Source organism: Rhinolophus sinicus, chromosome 1, assembly GCF_057876585.1.
Source record: "Rhinolophus sinicus isolate RSI-liver-muscle chromosome 1, RSI-T2T, whole genome shotgun sequence".
Classification (NCBI taxonomy): Eukaryota; Metazoa; Chordata; class Mammalia; order Chiroptera; family Rhinolophidae; genus Rhinolophus; species Rhinolophus sinicus.
In genome coordinates this window covers 20,982,706-21,004,906 of record NC_142501.1, presented here as the reverse complement: position 1 = coordinate 21,004,906, position 22,201 = coordinate 20,982,706, and the positions used below count along the sequence as shown (strand labels likewise).

The window sequence follows — 22,201 nt, the reverse complement described above, 5'->3', positions numbered from 1 at the left end:
ATCAGAATTAAGTGAAGTTATATAAAACATTTTCCAGGATTTAAGAATCTGCTTGGTATTTGTAATAAATTTTGATTTTCTTTTTTAAGGATTTTAATTAATCCCCAAACAGCAAGAAAACTAAGTTTAAACATAAAAGTTAAATAATAAAGTGATGGCAGCTATAATCGCTACCCCTTTGTCAGTAAAGAATTGTTCCATATAACAGTTTTCTTCCATAGTTTTAATTATGTTCACTCATTTCCCTGCCTAGCAGAGCTTCTAACATAGTCCTTCAAAAAAACTGCCATCTTTTTGGCTCTCAGAATTGTTTACATTTCTCAAGAATCAATCCGACTATTTTTACTTTTTATTCTCATTCATATTACTTAAATAGCAACAATCTCACATTAATAAACAAGAGGTTAACTGCAATCTCTTAACAATACAATTTATAGTACTCTACTTTTCCCAAAGTATAATAAGCTGTTGGTTTAATAACATTTCCATTGCTGTCAAATTCTTGTGAATTTAATCTCAGTACTTTACAGATTATTTTCCTACATAACATTCAAGTTACCCTGTCTCTTCCAGCTCATCATGTTTTCAAGTAAATATTAAAAGTCTATAATCTAAAACAGACAATGATATTGAAAATGTCTGTATTTTACAGTCTTTTTATATAAAGCATGCAAATTATCACAATACGCTTTATTCTTCTACCACTGAAATATTTTTTATGAAAGAGATTGAGAGGCATAAATATTGTTATACAAGAAAGTATCAGTTATTTATTATTATTATGACATACCAAGTCAGTAATAGAATTCAAATTACCATGTTTCCCCAAAAATAAGACCTAGCCAGACAATCAGCTCTAATGCATCTTTTGGACCAAAAATTAATATAAGACCCGGTCTTATTTTACTATAACATAAGACTGGGTAATATAATATAATATAATATAATATAATATAATATAATACCGGGTATAATATAATACCAGGTCTTATATAATATCAGACCAGGTCTTATATAATACAAGACCAGTTATAATATAACATAATAATATAATATAATATAATATAATATAATATAATATAATATAATATAATATAATATAGTACTGGGTCTTATATTAATTTTTGCTCCAAAAGACGCATTAGAGCTGATTGTCCGGCTAGGTGTTATTTTGGGGGAAACACGGTAGTACCCATAGAGGACTCAGTGGCCTTTGAAGTACGAAAGATCAGGGTTCAATGACAGGTTTGGTTTCTCCTGAAATGTCTATCCTTGGGGCTACTGAATTTCAGTTTCACATTCAATGTTCTTTCCACTGGACTATATAACAGCAATTAAAAGTCATGAAATATGACACTGGTTCCAATGAAAACACAGGTGTGTTTATCATCTTGGTTTTGTTTTATTGTGTTGTATTGAGTTTTTGTTTCACTTTGTGAAACCAAATTTATATAATGTTCTTTCTGATAAACTTTATAAAGATCAAGCTAACTAATGTATATGACTTCTTTATTTCCAAATTTTTCTTAAATACATCTTTCTGAACCCTGACCACCCAAAGTTCTAATTACATTAAAAACACATTTGTGATGTTGTAATGATGAAAGCAAACAGGTGATTTTTCGCTACAATGTAATTCATTCTACAAATATTTGCTGAGTGACTAAATTGCAGATAGCATGGTCAGCACTGTGATAGGAACAAGTAAGTCAGACACTGTCTCTGTTGTCCAGGTGATAATAGACTTTACACTGGAGAAGGGATGGTGTATGAAGGAAGAGCTAAGCCTTCCCAGGATTATGCTTCAGTACAGAATAGGACAGTGAAAAGGGCTCCGATACGTGGAGGTATAGACTATAAAGGGAGTCCAAAGGTGGGTCTGTACTTTAGGGAAGGAATCAAAAAAGGCTCCCATGAGCAGGTGATTGATGGTTGAGCTGAATCTTGATGAAGCAGAGGTGACAAGCAGACAAAAGAGGGTGGGGAGAAGAAAAGTACCAACTGCATATACTTCAGGATGTCTATAGTGCAGAGCATGTGAAGGTAGTGGTGGGTTCAAGATGTGAGCTATCATAAGTTGCAGGGGACAAATCATAAAGAGCTCTAAATGCCACGTTAAGGAGTTTGGTCATCAACTTGAATATTTTAAGGAACCACTGAATGATTTTCAAGCAAGGGGGTTTCAAAGTTGGCTTTGCATTTTAATAAACTCACTTTAGCATTTTAGGGAATGGGATTGGTCAGGGCCAGACTTGAGGAAGGAAGACTAATTAGACAGATTTTATAAAATTCCAGCCAAGACATAATAAGGTCCTGAAGTAAAAGCAGGGCCAATAGGGTTGGAGATAGCAGATGTTTTTCAGAGATGCTAATGAGGTTAGCTCTTTAGGTCTTGGCATCTGATGAGCTAGGAAGGTTGATTTTAAGGGAAGAGAAAAGGGTGACTCACAGATTTCTCACTTGGGTAGATGCCAGAAGATAAGTATTTTGTGGAAAACACAAATATATATACATTCTTATACCAGAAGTATACAAAATGAATACTACTGGGACTCAGTATAGACAACTTAGAACATGGTTATGGAAATCCGCATGGTATTTCCCCTTCTTTCTATGAGCAGAGTGCTATGATCTCACTGTAGCATGGCTTCAAATATAATATCTGGAGGAAGGGAGACAGGCTAATGGAGATTTCAAAGGGAAGAAACCATTGATCAGTGATCACCTAACCTCATTCTTATTTGCTCCTTCAGATCTGTCTATTGATTATTAGCCAGTTTAAGGTACATTAAGGTATATAAGCCCAAGCTCTCTGAGCATTTGAGGTGAAAAATGAGAATCATTATATGTTAGTTATGTTCTAAGAAAGGGATCAGCAAACTATGGCCTGTGGCCCAAATCTGGTCTGCTTCCTGTTTCTCAAAATAAAGTTTTATTGGAACACGGCTATGCTCATTCATTTACTTATTGTCTATGGCTGTTCTCACATTACAATGGCAGAGTTGAGAAGCTATGACAGAGGCCATATTATGCCCAACGCCTTACATATTTGTTATCTGGTCCTTTAGAGAAAACATTAGCCAACCCTTGTTCTAAGAGATCATGACATATAGTTCTGTGCTCAACAAAACCATAAGCAGAGGCTCCTTTTTATTTCCCAGCCTTATGTGCATTGGGATTGGACATGTAACAAATTCTGACCAACTGACTATTAGTAGAAGTGAATCTTCTCCATCCCTCTATTACTCTCCAGATGATGGAGTTGTAAGACGAAGGAGGATCACTCAACCCACATTGGACATAATGAAAAGTTGAAGTAAGCCTCCTTTATGTTCAACCAAAGAGACTGAGATTCTGGTTTTGTCTACTATGGCTCCTGGCACTACTTAGCCTAACTAGCAAAGAATGCAGTGGCTCGGAAAGGTTACATTATTTATTCCAGATTATATAAGCAGTTAGCAGCAGGGCTTAGATTACAAGGAAGGGTCATGTGTTCAAGTCTAGAATGAATGGTGCCACAAAACTCAAAGGACACATGCAAGATTAAGAAAAGATATCTATATAGAGAAATGAAATAATAGCAATGAGAGAAAAGAATAGATGGTAGTGATATTAAAAATGAAGATAGAAGAAGATGAGTCTGAAATAGTCACTTAATTTTTCATTTTAATATATTCTTTTAAAAAAACCTATTCTGATGGAATCCTGCTAAGCCATTCAGTATAAGAAAGCAAAAGTGTTTTCACAAATTCATTGAAATTACAAGTGGAATGTACTTGTGTTCAACATGGCTCCTCCTTTAAAACATCTCCTCGCCTGCGGTCCAGCACTCATATCTCCCGACTTTCCAAAGGACTCGCTGGCATACATATTTACTTAACCGGAGTCAGCAAACTACAGCTCATGGGCCAAATCTAGTCTTCTGACTATTTTTGTGAAGCCTGTAGGCTAAGAATGGTTTTCACATTTTTTGATGGTTAAAAAAAAAAAAAGCAAAGGAAAAATATTAGTGACAGGTGAAAATTATATAAACTCAGATTTCAGTGCCTATAAAGTTTTATTGGAATATACCAGGGGTGCCAAAAAAATGTATGCAAGTGGACACTTTGTTCAACGTTGCTCAAGCAGTAGTTTGCCATAATCAGAAGTGTCTGGATGCTGATGGTAACTGCTTTGAGCACCTCTTGTAATTGTTGAAGTCAAACGTGACTTGTATTCATCTTTTGTTATTGGTATATATTGAGTATTACAATTTTAATACAGTTTTCCTTTCTTAAAATATCTATACATTTTTTGGTATCCTCTGTATATACGCTAATTTATTTACATATGGCCTATGGCTGCTTTCACGCTCTCACAGCAGAGCTGAGTAGTTACAACAGAGACTGTATACCCACTAAGCCTGAGCTATTGTATTCTCTGGTCCTTTATAGAAGAAGTTGGTGACTCCTGCAATAGAGTGATTAGATAATGTCTCTGAGGAGGTGAAATTGAACAGATACATGAATGACTGTGCAATATGTGCAACATGAAAACGTGGGGCCCTTTGTTCCCAAAGCAGGAATAAAACCAAGTTTTCCCTTTCTTCCATGGTCTCTCTCTCTCTAGACCTGTCATGGTGGTTCTATTTGCTACTTAATGTCTCATTCCCTTGGGCAAAGGGGCATTTACTGGATGAGAGCAGACCCTCACATGCATCCAGAGGCTCTGCCCGGCACCCTAGCCTGTGTACCTGCCCTTTACCTCGTCATGCTCAAGGTCTCACTGCTGTGCCAGCAGTTGCTGGGCTGGTTGGGAGCACGAGGATTGGGGGACCAGGTGGCCAAGAATATCACCTAGTAAGGTTGGGAGATGGTAGGATGTGGAACCACAGATGAGCCAAGGCTCCAAGCCCCAGCATATGCTCCATTTCCCACAGACTTCATTTACAAAACACAACTTCAGAGATAAAGATTATTAACAAATTTACACCCAAGAGAATTAACCCCTAAGCGTGAGGCCCTTCTAAGCGTGGGGACCATTGAGACTACATTGGTCCAACATCCATGAAGCTAGCACCATCCTAAATTATTACCTTAAATGGACAAATGTGTGAATGTACCAGGGTCACATACAGGATGGCATACATTCCCTAGCCTTATTTTGGATTCTCTTCATCAGAACCTATTATTATAAGAATATCTTTATGATCTGTAAAGATATAAATGAAATAATATATCCTGATGCAACATTAAGAATTCCACGGCATTTCTGCAACCCAGATAGATATGATTCATATATGAGTAAAAGGAGGACACATAATTCCTGACTTGGATGAGATCTAGGTAATGTGCATATTTACTTCCAAATTTTCTCTGGATAAGAATTGTTTCAAATACTAACTTTTGTGCTTCCTCTTTTGTTATATTCAAATCATTTAAACTAATGGACATTTTTAAAAATCCACTTACTTGGATTTAAGTGGATTTTAAATCATTTGAATTCACTTAATTGAATTATAAAGGGACCTCATCAACCTCCTAATAAAATGTCAAGTAGGACTAGAGGGATACTCTGGTGTCAGTACAAAGAAAAAGTGGTGCTAGCAAAAGTCAATGGGGGTATTTAATTATTCATGAAAAACCAAAGTTCAAAATGAGTTCCCAGAGAAGATGGCTGAATGTCAGAAAATTAGCGAATGACATCAATAGAAATATGTGGAAATGACAGACTACAGACACTGGCCCACTGATAAATTATATCAATATTAAAGTAATAGTCTGTCAAATCAGTGGTAATAAATTAGATGCCTTTTAAATACTTTTAAAAATGGGAATGGACATGAGGTGATAAAAATGGGAAGCTAGACCAGTAGTGTTTTCTTTCAGAACTTTAATCAACATGGATTATTTTGTGTATCTGGGATAGAGTGAAAAAAAATTTAATTTTAAGTGTTTTCCCCCAAAAATGATACCTTATCGTCCCAATGCCAAAATATCTTCACTAATTTGAAATTCCAACTTTATCATACACTAAATTTCCAAATATAGACTGGCTTTATATTTTTGGACTCTACTACATTCCTACTGACCTACTTGTCTATTTCTGTGCCAATACCACACTCTCTCAATTACTGTTGACTTCTCCTATGTAGAGAGCTCCTACAAGTAAATGGATATTGGACCTCTGGTCCTTCTTTTTATATTCTGGGGTATTCTACAATCGGTGTCCTAAAGCACTTTCATTAATCTGTTCAAAAAATACTCTTGACCATCAGCCATGTGTCAGGTACTGTTTTAGGCTCTGGGGATGCATCAGTGAACAGATAAGACAAAACACAAAATATTCAGGCATTTTGTTTTGACTTTAGGTCTGATGATCCTATATTTAATTTTCAAAAGCTTTTCTTGCTTTCCAAGTATCCCATTTAAAAAATAGGCTATTTTTAATTTTATAAACTCAATAACCTCTGAACTCTTTCAGAGGATACTGAGCACAATCTTTTGCTTGCATTAACTCTTGTTTTCTTAGGGGTCATTTACTTTGTTCCCTGAGCTTGGTCCCTCTCTTTTTGGTTGTTAGCTATCCTCAACTGTCTGACATCTTTGGTTAACCATTTTTGGTTACCTAGGACACTGCCCCATTTCTCTCTCCTGCCCCAATTCCCACACTAATTGCTTCAGCAGATTCTTTAACTTACTTAGACAGTTATTACCATCTGGTAGGAAAAAACAAAGTCAATTGCTCCATGTATAAAATACTGAGGTTCTTTAGTTGCCCTGACCAATCCCTGTCTAAATCCAATATCATTTGTTTTTTGTTTGATTTTTAGGAGGGAGGTATTTTTCTTTTTTCATTTTCTTTTTCAATTACAATTGACATTCAATATTATTTTATATTATTTTCAGGTATACAGCACAGTGGTTAGACATTTAAATAATTTATGAAGGATCCTCCGATTACTAGTAGCCACCTTGCACTATACATAGTTATTACAATAGTATTTACTATATTTCCTGTGCTGTACTTTACATCCCCATGACTATTTTGTAGCAGCCAATTAGTACTTCTTAATCCCTTCATCTTTTTCACTCAGCCCTGCAAACTCTCTCTCATCTGGCAACCATCAACTTGTTCTCTGTATCTATGAGCCTGCATCTGTTTCGTTCATTTATTTTGTCCTTTGTATTCCTCATATAAGTGAGATCATATAGTATTTGTCTTTCTCTGTCTGAGAATTATACTTATTTCACTTAGTATAATACCTTCTAGTTCCATCCATGTTGTCACAAATGGTAAGATCCCATTCCTTTTTCTGGCCAAGTAATATTCCATTGTATATATGTAGATCTTTTTTATCCAATCATCTATTGATTGGCGCTTAGCTCACTTCCATATCTTGGTTATTGTAAATAGTGCTACAGTGAACATAAAGAAGCATATATCTTTTTGAATTATTATTTTGAATTTCTTCAGATAAACACCCAAAAGTGGAACTGCTGGGTCTTAAGGTAGTTCTATTTTTAATTTTTTGAGGAAACTCCAAACCATTTCCATAGTGGCTGTGAACTAATTTGCAATCCCACCAACAGTGCATGAGAGTTCCCTTTTCTCCACATCTTTGCCAACAATGGTTGTTTGTTGATTTATTGATGACAGTCATTCTGACAGGTGTGAGGTGATTGCTCATTGTGGTTTTAATTTGCATTTCTCTGATGATTAGTGACATTGAGTATCTTTTCATATGTCTATTGGCCATCTGTATGTCCTCTTTGGAGAAGTGTCTATTTATGTCCTCTGCCCATTTTTTAATCGCATTGTTTCTTTTTGGGGTGTTGAGTTGTATGGGTTGTTTACAAATTTTGGATACCAAGCCTTTATCAAATGGCAAATATCTTCTACCATTCAGTAGGTTGTCTTTGCATTTCGTTGATGGTTTCGTTCACTGTGCAAAAACTTTCTATTTTGATGTAGTCTCATTTATTTTTTTCTCTTTTGTTTCCTTTGCCCAAGAAGATATATCAGAAAAAAATATTACCAAGAGCAGTGTCTGACAGTTCACTGCTTATGTTTTCTTCTAGGAATTTAATGGCTTCGGGTTTCACATTTAAGTCTTTAATTCATTTTGAGTTTATTCTTGTATACGGTATAAGAAGGCAGTCCAGTTTCATTTTTTTTGCATGTATCTGCTCCAGTTTCCTAACATCACTTATTGAACAGACTGTCTTTTCTCCATTGTTTATTCTTGCCTCCTTTGCCATAGATTAAATGTCATAGATAAAGAGGTGTGGGTTTATTTCTATTCTGTTCCATTGATCAACGTGTCTGTTTTTATGCCAGTACCATGCTGTTTTGATTACTATAGCCTTGCAGTATAGTTTCGTATCAGGTAGTGTGATACCTCCAACTTTGTTCTTTCTCAAGATTGCTGTGGCTATTTGGGGTCTTCTGTGGCTCCATATAAATTTTAGGATTATTTGTTCTAGTTCTGTGAAAAATGCCATTGGCATTTTGATAGGGATTGCATTGAATCTATAGATTGTTTTGGGTAGTATTGGCATTTTAATGATGTCAATTCTTCCTGTCCATGAACATGGTATATGCTTCCATTTATTTGTATATTCTTCAATTTCTTTCTTCAGTGACTTACAGTTTTCCAAGTATAGGTCTTTTACTTCCTTAGTTAAATTTATTCCTAGACAATACCATTTGTTGTTATCTGTCACAAGTTCCCAAATGCCTCTGATGGTACAACTCTCTGCTTTTCATCATTGTTATGGATTTATTATTATATTTATTTTACCATTTTAATTGCATGTCAAGAGGGAGGAGATGTAAACAGCTGGGATCACTTCACCATGTTGAGTGAGAATTCTCATCTTTCTCATCTAGATCACGTTTAAAACAGTATAGAGAAGGGATTTGAGGGAGTCCAGATAACTCAGTAGGGGTAACTATTATTAAACTTTTTACTACAGATGTCATACAAATCAAAAACAACTTATAGGTTCTTCCTTTTCAGTAAAAGGGAAAAAACATTTTTAATATGAGGTACATGTTTTGTTTCTGCTTGTTTATTTGTTTTTTGTCACAAATATAATAGTTAATGTGATTAAAACTTGTTCTAAAGATGTAGAATGTATCTTCCAGTAAGGAAAATACCATTCCTCTGCTGTATAGATTATGGACATATATAGCCAGGAAAAGAAATGTATGACTACTACAAGGAAATTAAACCATTTTAACTTAGTTAAGCCTATAACATTGGTATTCAAAGTAGCTATGACTGTTCATTTTATAATAAACTTGAGATTTAAAGATAGTCTCACAGTTAACAAATGGGAGAGCTGAAATTAAACATAGTACTGCGGAATTTTAAATTGCATTTTTCCCCGTAGGGCACAACACTATAGATGAAGCAAAAAGAAGTAACATAAAGTACAGGTAGAGCTTGAGTTTCTCATACTTATATCAATGAGCAATTTTCCTACACTTCAGTCTATTGACAGCATTGATTAAAAAAAAATCCTTGTTTTATACAGTGTTGAAGAAAATACAAGTGGATGGAAAATAGGAACAAATGGAATCTAATTCTACTACATATTAAACCCTATAATCTCTAGATGTTTTATTAAAAGGCAAAACTTTATTAAAATCTTTATATTTTCTACTTTTCTCTCTTAATTCATTTCATTTTTATGTAGATATATTAGCTGTGGATTAACATATATACTCATCTTCTATTTAAAAAAAAACCAACAAACTATGAAACTCATATTTTCCTAAATTTTAACATACATAAGTACGAATGTAAAGTGTTTAAAATGGAAAATCTGTAACATGTGTTTCTTCATATGAGTTAATTTCTTCAAACAATTTAATCAAACCTGAATTAGAAAGACTACATATAACCATGAGAGGGTAATAAAAGCTTTGGTTTTTATTCCAGTTTTATTTGATAAAAGTATAAGTAGGTCTGGACTCAATGCACATTTTAAAGACCTGGAGACCATTTTTACCTTCAAACCATGAAGTTTATTTTCACAGAAAATTCTCTCAGCATTAAAATAGTCATGACTTTCTTAAACATTTTTTTAATTATACATTTCAAATATTTATGCATTAATATATCAAAGATGATCCGGTAAAATTCAAATGTCTCAAAATTAAAAATAAGGCCAGTTTGACTTCCCACATTTAACTTCTTTTAAAAAATTAATTTTAACTGGTTCGAGATGATGTCATAAAAATGGTGGCGTGTGGTGAGCCTCTTGAATTCTCCCTTGGAATTTACAACAAATTGAACAACTATAATTCCATAAAGGACTCCCTGCAGAGCAGACAGGCAACACTAAAAGGCGCACTACAGAAATCATCTAAAGGTGGGCAAATTACGCAAGCAGGGGAATAGGGATGGGAGAAGTGCGGAGATGGGGACATGTGGGCACAGAACTCAGACCTAGCTCAGTGTTCCAAGCTCGCTGCATTCTGGAACTACCACAGCTTCGGGAGAGGGAAGAACTCAGACTGCTAGGGCTCCTCCTATGGCCCACAGGGCTGAGGGGATGGCAAATAACACGGCTGAACCCAAAGCTCACAGCAGAGACCTTGGAGCAAAGACTGAGGGAAGAAGGCTGAAAACAGTGGTTTAAGCCCTCACTGCCAAGCAGAAAATGGAAGCCTTAGATACTGAGCCTAGCCGCCGCCCCATTCCTACCCTCCCAGAGCTCGCCCCACCCCAACCTGCCCAGTGCTAGAAGCAGAACAGTAACAGTGTCACATCAAAATAACAGAATATTTGCAGTTCTGAGAATTGTGGTCTGTAGACAAGGACTTGCAGCCCAACTAGCTCTGGCAAAGGGGAGGGAGTCGTGGAAGCAGGACTGGCTGTGGTGGCGGTCACCACCATTGCTCTGGGCCATCTCTCACAACCCACCCCACCCCTGTCCCACCTATCTGGGTGGATTCCTGCAGGAGTAAACAGCTGCTGAAACACAAGGGCTCTGAATCTGGTGCAGGAAGAGCATTGGAAATTCAGAAGCTCTCCACATCCCCCAATGAAGGCAGCGCCCTATGACCAGGCAAACTGTTCACAGAGGAGAAGCCCGCCTTCCAGGAAATACCCCCATTATGTAAGAAGCCAGAATAGTGCAGAGAAAATATAACATTACAGTGTGAGAGAGAATAAAAGGCTGCAGTTAGAGAGAAAAATAAAACATTCTACCATCACATACTGGAAAACAAAAAAAAGACCTCTTTCTATCAACCTGTTGTAGAACCCACTCCTGTAGATGTCTAGGAAGAGAAATAATAAATCATTAGTTGCCATGAATAACCAAGGTAACAAGACAGCTCAGAAAGAAAATGAAAAGCCTCCAGAAAATGAATTTAAAGACATGAAAATATGTGACTTAAATGACAGAGAATTCAAGATTGCAGTTCTCAAAAAAAATCAATGAGATGCAAGAAAACACAGACAGGCAGTTTAATAAACTCAGAAACACAATCAAAGAACAAAATGAATATTTTACCAAAGAGATTGAAATAAAATAAAAAAAGAATTCCTGGAGATTAAGAAATCAGTAAAAGACATGAAGAATGAAATAGCCAGCTTAGGTAGTAGAGTTGACCAGATGGAGGAAAGAATCAGTGACATCGAAGGCAGAAATCTGGAAATGACACGGATGGAAGAAGAAAGAGACTTGAGACTTAAAAGGAATGAAAGAACTCTACAAGAACTTTCTGACTCCATCAAAAAGAGCAATATAAGGACAATGGGCATATCAGAAGCTGAAGCAAAAGAGAAGAGAACAGAGAATATATTCAAACAGTTGATGAGAACTTCCCAAACTTGTGGAGAGAACTCGATCCTCGAATCAAAGAAGCAAATAGAACACCTAATTACTTCAACCCCAACAGGCCTTCTCCAAAGCACATTGTATAGAAGCTGTAAAAAATTAACGACAAAGAAAGAATCCTCATGGCAGCCAGGGAAAAGAAGATGGCAACCTACAAAAGAAGGTCCATTAGATTATCATCAGATTTTTCAGCAGAAACTCTACAAGCCCAGAGGGAGTGTAATCAAATATTCAAACTATAGAAAGAGAGGAATTATGAGCCAAGAATAATATATCCAGCAAAGATATCCTTTAGATATGAACAAGAAATAAAGACATTTCCAGACATAGAGAAGCTGAAGGAATTTTCTAACACATGACCTGCACTAAAAGAAATACTGAAGGAGGCTATTTGACCAGCATAAATAGGGATAATCTGTGACAACCAAATCATAAAAAGGGGGAGAGTAAAGGCCTGAACCAGAATATGGGAATGGAGAAAGTAAGCGTGCTGAAGAAAATGGAATACTCTAAATATGAAACTTTCTTTTACATAAACTTAATGGTAACCACTCAAAAAAAAATCCATAACTGAAATATATAATGTAATAAAAGAAGAAACAGAGGGAAACATCATAGAATACCACCACACAGAATAATAGACAACAAAAAGGCAAAGAAACACAGTCTTACCAGAAAACCAAAGATAGAATGATAGGAAATCCTCACACATCAATAATCACCCTAAATGTAAATGAACTGAACTCACAAATAAAAAGGCACAGAAGTGAAGATTGCATCAAAAAACTAAACCCAACTATATGCTGCCTCCAAGAGACACATCTCAGCTACAACAACAAACACAGACTCAAAGCGAAAGCATGGAAATTGACATTCCAAGCAAATGGAGAAAATCAGGTGCAGCCATACTGGTATGAGATGAAACAGACTTCAGGGTAAAAAAGGTAACAAGAGACAAAGATGGACATTTCATAATGATAAAGGAGACTATATACCAGAAGACATAACAGTCATCAATATTTATGTCCCCAAACAGGAAGCACAGAAATATACCAAGCAACTGTTAACAGAACTAAAGGGAGAGATTGACCAAAACACAGTTATAGTAGGGGACATAAATACATCATTGACAGCTATCGATAGATCATTCAAACTGAAAATAAATAGTGAAACAGCAGCCCTAAATGACATATTAGATAAAATGGACATAATTTACATTTATAGAGCACTTCATCCTAGAACATCAGACTATATATATTTTTTTTCTAGTATACATGGAACCTTCCCAAGAATAGACCATATATTGGGACATAAAACTAGCCTCAGCAAATTTAAGAAGATTGAAATCATCCCAAGCATATTCTCTTATTACATGGCTTTGAAATTGGATATCAAATGCAAAAAGAAAGCAGGAAAAACCACAAATATGTGGAGATTAAACAGCATACTTTTAAAGAACGACCGGGTCAAAGAAGAAATAAGAGGAGAGATCAAAAGATACATAGAAACAAATGAGAATGAAAATACATCCTACCAAATTTTGGGGAAGCAGCAAAAGCAGTTTTAAGAGGGAAATTTATATCATTAGAGGCCTATCTCAAGAAACAAGAAATATCTCAGATAAATAACCTCACGTTACACCTTAAAGAACTAGAAAAAGAAGAACAATGAAACCCAAGGTCAGCAGAAGAAAATAAATAATAAAAATCAGAACAGAACTAAATGAAATAGAGAACAAAATGACAATAGAAAAAAATTAATGTGACAAAAAGCTGGTTCTTTGAAAAAATTAATAAAATTGACAAACACTTGGCGAGACTCACTAAGATAAAAAGAGAAAAGGCGCTAATAAACAAAATCATAAATGAAAGAGGGGAATTTATCACAGATGACACAGATATACAAAGGATCATCCAAGAATACTATGAAGGACTATATGCCACCAAATTCAATAACCTAGAAGAAACGGACAAGTTCTTAGAAATTTATAGCCTTCCTAGGCTGAATCACAAAGAATTGGAAAATCTGAATAGACCGATTACCAATAAGGAAATTGAATCAGTCATCTGAAACCTCCCGAAAAGCAGAAGTCCAGACCAGATGGCTTCACTAGTGAATTCTACCAAACCTTCAAAGAGAATCTAATGCTGTCCTACTCAAACTCTTCCAAAAAATTGAAAAAGAGACAATATTCCCTAACTCATTTTATGAGGCCAACATTACCCTGATACCAAAACCTGGTAAGGATAACACAAAAAGAAACCTACAGACCAATATCTCTGATGAATATAGATGCAAAAATCCTAAACAAAATTCTAGCAATCGAATGCAGCAATGCATTAAAAAGATGATTCATCACGACAAAGTGGGGTTCATCCCAGGGACACAAGGATGGTTCAACATATGCAAATCCATCAATGTGATACATCACATAAACAAAATAAAGGACAAAAATCATATGATTATATAAATTGATGCAGAAAAAGTGTTTGACAAGATACAACATCCATTTATGATTAAAACACTTAATAAAATGGGTATAGAAGGAAAATAGCTTAACATAATAAAGGCCATATATGACAAATCCTCAGCTAATTCCATAATTAATGGCGAAAAACTGAAGCTCTTTGCTCTACTTTCAGGAACATGACAGGGTTGTCCCCTGTCACCTCTGCTTTTCGACATAGTGTTAGAAGTCCTAGACAGAGGAACCAGGAAAGAGAAAGAAATAAAAGGCATCCAAATTGGGTATGAAGAATTTAAATTGTCACTCTTTGCAGATGACATGACACTATATATAGAAAACCCTAAAGACTCCACCAAAAAGCTATTAGAAACAATAAACTAATACAGTAAAGTTGCCGGCTACCAAATCAACATACAAAAGTCCATTGCATCCCTATACACTAACAATGAAATCTCAGAAAAAGAAATAAAAAAACCGATTCCTTTTGCAATTGCAACAAAAAGAATAAAATACCTAGGAATAAACTTAACCAAGGATGTGAAAGACCTATATGCTGAAATCTATAAACATTTTTAAAAGAAATTGAAGAAGACACAAAGAAATGGAAAGACATTCCGTGCTCATGGATTGGAAGAATCACCATAGTTAAAGTGGTCATATTACCCAATGCAATACACAGATTTAATGTGATCCCCATTAAAATCTCAATGGCGATTTTAAAAGAAATAGAACAAAAAAATCATCAGAGTTGTATGGAACCACAAAAGACCCCGAATAGCCAAAACAATCCTAAGAAAAACAAACAATGCTGGAGGTATCACACTCCCTGACTTTAGTTTGTACTACAGGGCAACAATAATCAAAATAACATGGTATTGGCAGAAAAACAGACATACAGACCAATAGAATAGAATTGAGAACCCAGAAATAAACCCACATAAATATGGACATATAATTTTTGACAAAGAAACAAGAAACATACAATAGATAAAAGACAGCCTCTTCAATAAATAGTGCTGGGAGAATTGGAAAGTCACATGGAAAAGAATGAAACTGGACTGCTATCTGTCACCATGTACCAAAATTAATTCAAAATGGATCAAAGACCTAAGCATAAGACCTGACACAATAAACTACATAGAAGAAAAAATAGTCCATTGCATTCCCACCAACTCATGGACCTTGGGTTCAAAGAGCGTTTTATGAATTTGACTCCAAAGGCAAGGGAAGTAAAAGCTAAAATAAATGCATGGGACTATATCAAACTTAAAAGCTTCTACACGGCAAAAGAAACCATCAACAAAATAAAGAGGCAACCAAATGAATGGGAGAAGATTTTTGCAAACAGCCTCTGATCAGGGGCTAATATCCAAAATATACAAGGAACTCATACAACTCAACAACAAAACAACAAACAATCCAATTGAAAAATGGGCAGAGGACCTGAAGAGACATTTCTCCAAAGAGGACATACAAATGGCAAATAGACATATGAAAAAATGTTCAACATCACTAATCATCAGAGAAATGCAAATAAAAAACACAATGAGATATCACCTTACCCCAGTCAGAATGGCTATCATCAACAAGACAGATAGTAACAAGTGTTGGAGAGGCTGTGGAGAAAAAGGAACCCTCATACACTGTTGGTGGGAATGCAGATTGATGCAGCCACTATGGAAGGCAGTGTGGAGGTTCCTCAAAAAGTTAAGAATAGAATTACCATATGACCCAGCAATCCCTCTCCTGGGTATCTACCCAAAAAATCTGAAAACATTTATCCATAAAGACATATGGTCTCCAATGTTCATTGCAGCTTTATTTACGGTGGCCAAGACATGGAAACAACCAAAATGTCCTTCGATAGATGAATGGATAAAGAAGTTGTGGTATATATACGCAATGGAATACTATTCTGCCATAAGAAAAGATGAAATAGTACCATTTGCGACAACATGGATGGATCTTGAGATTATAATGCTAAGTGAAATAAGTCAGACAGAAAAAGTAGATAACCATGTGATTTAACTAATATATGGTATATAAAACTGAAAACAACAAAAGAACAAGACAAACATATGAAGGAACAAAAACTCATAGACAGAGACAATAGTTTAGGGGTTACCAGAGGCTGGGGTGGGGAGGGGGACTCTAGAAGAGGGTAAATGGGGTCTAATACATGGTGATGGAAAAAGAACTGACTCTGGGAGGTGAACACACAATGTGAGGTATAGATAATGTATTACAGAACTGTCACCTGGAATCTATGTAACTTTACCAACAATTGTCACCCCCAATGAACTTTAATTTTAAAAAATAAAAATAAATTAAAAAATAATTATAAATGATTTGTTTTGGTTTAAGAACAGCAGGAAGTAATTATGCAATGGATTATAGAAGATATGCTCTAAGCGGCCAAAATTGGAAGCTCATATTACTGTGTGGGTGAAAGAAAGACCTTTTTACAAATAAAGGTGCATGTTGCCTTTTTTCTTTTAAACTTAATTTTTAGATTAATTTTTAAAAAAATTTTGAGACAATTGTAGATTTACACACACTTATAAGAAATAATATAAAGAAATCTCACATGTGCTTTTCCTAGTGTTCCCTAATGATAAATGTTGCATAATTATAGTACATCACAACCATGATATTGACATTGATATAGCCAACAACAAAAAAGAATTCCATCACACACAGATCCGTCCTGTTGTACTTTTATAGCCACACCTACTTCTCTCCTGCTCCCACCTCCTCCTGGCAACCACTAATCTGTTTTCTATTTATACAGTTTTGTCATGTCAAGAAGGATAAATAGGCTGACACAGTCTTTGATGTGAAGCAGAAATGTATAATGGAATATTTATTTTAATCCTTATCCAAGAATGATATTTAAACAAAGCTCTAAGACATACATTAACAAATGTCAGGAAAATAACATTCTAAAAAAGGAGCATATACAATTTAACTTCTTTATAATTTCAATAATTTCTAGAGATCCTTCATTTTCTGAAGGTAAAACAATCTATGTGAAACTGGGCCTAGACTCACTGTTTTTTACTGAGTATGTTCTCTTTCTAATGCTTATGACAGGATTAGCCATGGAGAGTTTGATGTACCTTGTAGTTGGAGTAACTGCACATAACTTTGTATTAAAAAATAGAACAGTCAAAAAAAAAGAATGAAACATAAATAGAATCATACAATATACGAGGTCGCACAATCAAGTTCACAAACTCATCCTAGAAAAAGTGCTATATACTTCATTGCTGAATATCACTATGGTCACCTTCAAAGTACTCCCCTTGGGAAGCTATGCACCGAATCCAGCATCTAGCGCACCCTTCAAAGCAATTTTGGAACTCTTTCTGGAATGGCCATCAGAGCTGCCATCGTATTACCCTTGATGTACTGAATGTCATCAAAATGTCTTCCTTTCAATATTTCCTTTATTTTGGGATAAAGAAAGAAGTCATTGGGGTCCAGATCAGGTGAGTAGGGAGGGTGTTACAATACAGTTATTTGTTTACTGGCTAAAAACTCCCTCACAGACAGTGCTGTGTGAGCTGGTGCATTGTCATGATGCAAGAGCCATGAATTGTTGGAGAAAAGTTCAGGTCGTCTAACTTTTACACGCAGCCTTTTCACTTCCAAATAATAAACTTGGTTAACTGCATGTCTAGTTGGTACAAATTCATAATGAATAATCCCTCTGATATCAGAAAAGGTTAGCAACATCATTGCAACAAGTTCACAAACTTAATGGTCCGATCTTCGTATAATCTTTTGAGATTGGCTTTTCTCACCCAGTATAATTCTCTGCAGATTCATCTAAGCTGTTGTGTGTGTTAGTAGCTTGTTCCTTTTTATGCTGGGTAATATTCAATGGTGTATGGATGTACCAAGTTTGTTTAACCATTCATCCACTGAAGGACATCGAGGTTGTTTCCAGTTTTCAGCTATTATGAATAATGCTGCTATAAATATTGTTATACAAGGTTTTGGGTGAATGTAAGTTTTCTCTTAGCTGGCATAAATAACTAGAAGTGCAAATGTTGGGTGGTATCCTAATAAAGTATTTAATGTTTTAAGGAACTGCTTCCAGAGTTGCGGTACCATTTTACATTTCCACTCGCAATGTATGAGTTTCTACATATCCTTGACAGCGTTTAATGTTGTCACTATTTTCTATTTTAGTCATTTTGATAGGTGTGTAGTGACGTCTCATTGTGGTTTTAATTTGCAATTCTCTAATTGTTAATAATGTTGAACATCTTTTCATGTGCTTATTTGCCATTTGTATATCTTCTGTGGTGAAACGTCTCTCCATATCTTTTGCCCAATTTCTAAATGGATTTTTTTCCTTTTATATTGTTCAGTTTTGCATCAGGTGTGTGGTTCATAAATATTTTCTCCAGTCTGCACCTGTCTTTTCATCTCTTAACAGAGTTCTTCAGAGAATAAGCTTTTTTTTTTTTAATTTTGATGAAGCACAGTTTATCAATTTTTCCTTTTATGGGTCATACTTTTGGTATCAAGTATAAGAACTCTTTGCCTAGCTCTAGATCATGAAGATTTTTCTCTTACATTTTTTTCCTGAAGTTTTACAGTTTTACATTTAAGTCAGTTATCCATTTGAGTTAATTTTTATATAAGGTGTGAGACTTTGGACAAATGTCCATTGTTTGCAATGTATGTGCAATTGCTCCAACACCATTTGTTGAGAAGGCTATTTTTCTTCTGTTGAATTGCTTTGGCATCTTTGTCAAATATCAGTTGGGCATATTTGTATAGGTCTATTTCTGGGTTCTCTCTTTTGTTCCATTGAAACATGTTTCCATCCCTTTGCCACAGAGTCTTAAGTGCAGCGACTACAAAATAAATCTTGAAATTGGGTACACTGATTTGTCCCCGTTCATTCTATTTCGAAAATTGTTTTAAATATCCTAGTTCCTTTACATTTCCATGTACATTCTAGAATAATCTTGTATATCTCTTCAAACAATCTTGGCTGGGATTTTGATAGAATTACATGAAACTTGTATATCAATTTGGGGAGAATTTATATCTTTACTATCTTGAGCCTTCTAATTTTTATTATGTTTTTTTTCTTCATCCTGTGACCTTGTTGAATGTACTTATTAGTTGTGGGAGCTTTTTGGTAGATTCCTTGGGATTTCCTACATTAGTCAATTATGTCATCTGCAAATGGAAGAATTTTACTTTTTCCTTTCCAATCCGTATGCCTTTTATTTCCTTTTTTGTTTGTTTGTTTGTTTTTAATTGCGCAGGCTAGAACTTTCAGCACTATGTTGAATAACACTGGTTAGGACAGCAGACATCTTCTCTTTGTTCCCAGTCTTGGGAGAAAGCAATCAGATTTTCATCATTAAATATCAACTGTAGATTTTTTATAGATGTTCTTTATCAAGTTAAGGAAGTTCTCTGTTTCTATTTTTCTGACATTTTTTTTAATATAATGAATGAATGTTAATTTTGCTGAATACTTTTTCTGCTTCAGATCCGCTTCGATGATGTGGTTTTTGTTCATTAATTTTCAAATATTGAACCAGTCTTGTTTCCCTGGAATAAACTCCACTTGGTCATGGTATATAATTTTTTATATATATTACTAAATTTTATTTATTAACATTGTGTTAAGGAATTTAGTGTCTATATTCATGAGGGATATTGCTGTGTGGTTTTTGCTTTTTGTGTTTGATTTATTTATTTTTATTTATTTATTTATTTATTTATTTATTTATTTATTTTGGACTGTCTGGTTTTGGGGTTGGGAATAATAACTTCATAAAATGAATTGAGAAGTTCATCTTCTGTTTCAGGAAAATATTGTTTAGAATCAGGCTTAAACCTCCTTTAAATGTTTGTTGTAACTCTCCAGCAAAACCATGTTGGCTTAGAGATTTCTTTTTTGAAAGATTTATAAATTATGAACTCAATTTGCTTAGTAGTTTGGGAGTGATCTTGTTATCTTTTTCATATTGGGTGAATTGTGGTAGTTTGTGATTTATTTAAGCTGAGCTGTCAAATTTATGTGGGTAGAGTGGTTTACAATATTCCTTTATTAACCTTTTGATGTTAACAGACTATGTAGTGATATTCCCTGTTTCATTCCTGATATAGATAATTTGTGTCTTTTTCTCTTTTTTTTAGTTCTGTCTAAGAACAGCAGGAGATAATTATATAACGATTTATAGAAGATAGGTTCTGAGCAGAAAGCATAAGGTCAGCAACTTACAAATAGTTCTAGTAAAAAAAGATCTTTACATTGTTTTCTAACTTTGCTATAACTTTTTTATTGTTTCAAAATATAAAATAATAATAATAAAGCATGAAGATCACTATGTGAGAAATGTCGAAAATAAATTAGAAGCAGATGAGAATGACAGCAACAGAACCATTATGGGGGTTAGTTCAATAATCAAGTCAAGAAAAGGTGAATTAACACGTTTGCAGTGGAAGCAGAGGAAAGAGGAAAGGTCAGGGAGATATTTAGGACACAGAACTGACATGATTTGGTGGCTATTTGGATTTAGGGAGAGAAAGAAAGGGAAGAGTTTAGGGCAACTCAAATTTCTGGTTTAGGAAACTGAATAAGATGGTAGTACCAGCAATTAATATAAGGAATAAAAAGAGCAGACTTTGGGGGTGAGATGATATAAGGCAAGTAAGTATAGTGAGTCTTATTATCCAAACACACTAGGCTACTTGACCAAATAAAGTATATTTTTTTATTGTTTCGTTAAGCTGAATTTGTACTCCCTGGCCTCATATTTCCACAAGAAGGAGAATTCCATTAGAGCAACATTCTGGGCCTATTCTCCTATCCTTCACTCATTTGCCCCCTACGGAGTTAGAGCTGCTCAGCTGGAAAATGACTTTGGGGAAAACACTAAGCATGATTATCTCTGCCCCTTCTGGGTTTCTCCTCTTCAGAGCCAACATGTCAGCACATTCTACACATTCTCTGTTCTTGTACGGGAAAATCACCTTGTAGATGGTTGTGATGTGTATTTAATTCAGAGGCAAAGTTACAGAAAGCACATTTGGCCACATACCTAGAATCACATTGTCCAGTCAGTTCTACGAGTAATAATAATAAATTATGACATTTGATTTTACTTTGTCTAACTCCTATATCTTATCTCTATCTCAACTAGTTCTGAATCTGGGAGAGAAAGAAAGCAATGTAGCGAATTTGTCTCCGAAACTCAAACAATTATATAAACTTTTTTATTCCTCATAGTGCCAAACATAATGCTTGAAACCAAACTATTGAACTGAATTCAATCAATATAAAATAGACTGAATGCCAAAATAATGCACTATTATAGTGAAAAATAGAGATCCTTTTAATTACTTGTTTTTCAGTGTTAGGCATTTAACACCATTGATTAAAAATTTGTTTTTCAACATGGTACAATATACAGTATACTTATTTTATTTTTCCTCATACATAAAATAGGAATTATAATGGACCTATCATCTCACAGCTGCTCAGAGGATTAGACAATGTATAGATACCACTCTGTAACATACTAAATGAATGGCATATATTTATTGCTTAGTCATCATGCTGCCTTTCTCAACAGTGTGAATTTCTGCAGAATGAGTGGAAAAATCAAACCAGAATAGAATTGCTAGGGTCAGCTATAAGGAAGCATATCAAATGACCTAGATTATGTGTCCCAAATTGTGTTTTGTGGGCCACTGGTTGTGAAAAATATTAATGGGTTTCCAGGGGTGGTAGTGGGGGAAGGCTGTGAAAAATCCTTCAGCGAAGAAAAGTATTTAAATCTGTATTTCCTCAGTACATTTGACCATGAAAATATTTTTTCCCCCAAGAACACTACTCAGAATGTGTACTCCATGGAGA

General features: G+C 34.9%; 1 protein-coding gene across 17 annotated transcripts in view; it reads right to left on the bottom strand.

Annotated features, from left to right (window-relative positions):
- The window catches only part of ANKS1B (ankyrin repeat and sterile alpha motif domain containing 1B), an 895,010-nt gene that overhangs the window by 542,758 nt on the left and 330,051 nt on the right, over window positions 1-22,201 (bottom strand). The gene's annotated exons all lie outside the window — the stretch shown is intronic.